General features: G+C 43.7%; 1 non-coding gene across 1 annotated transcript; it reads right to left on the bottom strand.

Moving 5' to 3' along the window:
- Positions 1–2178: 2178 nt before the first annotated feature.
- On the bottom strand, positions 2179–2368 carry LOC120363530 (U2 spliceosomal RNA). The gene has a single exon (XR_005579066.1). It is a non-coding gene; the product is annotated as a U2 spliceosomal RNA (small nuclear RNA).
- Between the last annotated feature and the right edge of the window lie 274 nt (positions 2369–2642).

Raw genomic sequence — 2642 nt, 5'->3', positions numbered from 1 at the left:
CATGTCAGGCTTCTGGATTTCCTTCGCCTGAGCTCAATTCTAAGCCAACCAGTTTAAGGTTTGGGACATTAACTTTTCTCAGTTTGGAGGATGCATCCTAGGGGAGTGCCCTTTCATGTGGGAACACAATTACCCATTTGTGAAGACAGGACAAAGAAGAAGGCTCCTGAGGGGTTCAGGATGCATTTGAAAGGGGGAAAGACTAAAGATGAATGGCTACTTGTCTAGAAAGCAGGGAGCTAGGCACCCCTGGTTTCTTTCACTTTCCAGGAAATAGCTGGCGTACATGAGGGAGAGAAAGAAAAAGCATCCTTTTTTCTTCTTCCATCTTTATGTCCCAAGTCCTGGCAACCTCAACAGGATGCCACCCATGGGCGTCAATGTGGCTTTCACCCATACTAACGGGGGCTTAGGGGGTGGAATTATCCACTATTACCCACAAACTGCCTCTACCCCTGCTGTCAGTAGCTTTCAAGTGCTCTAGACCTCATTTATGCCATTGATACTAGCATGACCTTTATCTGTGAAACAGGAGGCTTGGCTTAATTAGCAGGAATTAGTCATGCTCACCTGTGCTGTGCTTTTTAGTTTTTGTTGTTGTCTGTCTCTGGATCCCTCAGATCCAGTTTTTCTTTCTGAGGGCTTCAGCCTGAAGCTTGGAATTGAGTTTGGGACAAAATAACTGCTTGGTGCAGGCAGTTCTGTGAATTAGGGTCCTGGTCTAATAAGATGACTTCCAAAAGGAAAAGCACCTCTGGCATAAAGAAGCCCCCTCTACTCACAGGGCTGTGTTATTAGGTCGGTGCAAAAGTAATCGTGGTCCCCACCATTCTAAGTAATGGCAAAAACCACAACTACTTTTGCACCAACCTACTAACTCCTGATCTGGTGGACAAAAGAAAAAGAAAGCAGCTTAAATGCAGGGCTGTGTCAACTGGTGACAAGGTGGAAAAAAAGAAGAAGATGCCTGGGTAAGAAACCTCTTATTCTTATGCAAATGGATTTCTCCAACAGGGAAAGAAACTTTTAATTGCTGTTGGACCAAGTTAGACCCCTTGGCTGGGGGTGGGGAAGACTCTGTGGACATGTGGCAGGGGACACTGGCCAGTTGGCTGCGTGGGGCCTGGGCCCTGAGACCGCCCTGGAGCCTCTGCAGCAGCTGTGGCTCAGTCCTGCTCTGCACGGCTGTTGGACAAAAACCACAGGCAGCAGACAGAGTCTTGCGCCTCAGCCAGGATGGAAGGGAGAAGGGGAGATGCTGTTTGCCCATCCATCCCACACATGTGCCTGTGGCCACTGGGGTGGACGTGGGACACCTCCAATATGATAAAAGAAAAGATAGGTGCCATTATTGTTCCCCAGAAAAGAAGGAAAATGCCACAAAAGACTGGGTTGGACTGAGGCCAACATTCCTGATCCCTGAGGGCAATGAGGGGGTGGGGGGTGATGGTAGGGTGCAATTTTCCTTGTCCTTAGAAAACACCTGAGGACAAGAAATCTCAGAAACAAAAGAAAAAGAGATATTTTGGGACCACATTTTACTCACCCTTCCATGTGTCCTGATATGGGCCACCAAAATGATGAAAGATTTTTTGCTCCTTAGTTGAGCTTAATGCTGGGTTCTTGTCTCATAACCAGGAAAAATTAGGTATGCAGACACATTGAATGGTGAGGAGGTAGAACTTATTAAGAAAAAGGAAAGTTCTTAACTAAAAGAGGGGTCCTGCACAGAGGTTTTCCATGTCACAAAATTGAATATCAGGTCACCACACACAAGTTGAAGAGGCCAGGCTCCTTCCTGGCATAAGGCACAAATTCCTGGTGATTCCACCCCATTCTAGGCCCATGCCCCAAATCTAGCCAGCCCTGACCCAGCCCAGCCCCACATTGGAGTCCTACTGCTTTGGTGCCTCAAATAAATACAGATGTTCCCCTGCAAAAAAACAATAAAACAAAAAACAAAAAACAAAAAAACAATAAAACAAAAAACAAAAAACAAAAAAACCCTAGGCTTACTTCCTTTAAACCTAACATGACTTTAAGATTTTAAATTACTGAAAATAATTGAGATTAAATTCACCAAATTAATCTTACCAAAGATTACTAGTGATGTGAGCTAAAAGGCTTCTGAGTCAGCTTCTATCAGTCTGATAAGCATTAACATTCTTTTTTCCCCCAAGGGGGTGCACTGTTCCTGGAAGCACTGCAATACCAGGTCAATGCGTGGAAGACGGAGTAAGCTCCTATTCCATCTCCCTGCTCCAAAAATCCATTTAATATCTGGTCCTCTGGTAGAGGACGTATCAGTCGATTAAACTGATAAGAACAGATACTATACATGTTCTTGGCCAAAAGGCCGAGAAGTAATAACATTAACATTCTTTAAGCCAGTTGATTAGAGCTCTTTCATACAGCCTGTTAGCAAAATATCACTTCCAGATGACACATGTAAACATATAGATATAACAGATATATAGACAAAGGCAGGTCCAAAAGATTTTTCATTTGCCTATTTTCAAAAATTCTCTCCCCTACTTTAGATTATTAATTTAAAAAAAAAAGTTATAATACCAAATAGAAGTTGAAGGAGAGTTACCACACTAGGCCTTCTCAAAAGAGAGAAAAGGACTGAGATATCGATC

Source organism: Saimiri boliviensis, chromosome 4 (assembly GCF_048565385.1).
Source record: "Saimiri boliviensis isolate mSaiBol1 chromosome 4, mSaiBol1.pri, whole genome shotgun sequence".
NCBI classification, from domain to species: Eukaryota; Metazoa; Chordata; class Mammalia; order Primates; family Cebidae; genus Saimiri; species Saimiri boliviensis.
This window is presented reverse-complemented; position numbering and strand designations above follow the sequence as displayed.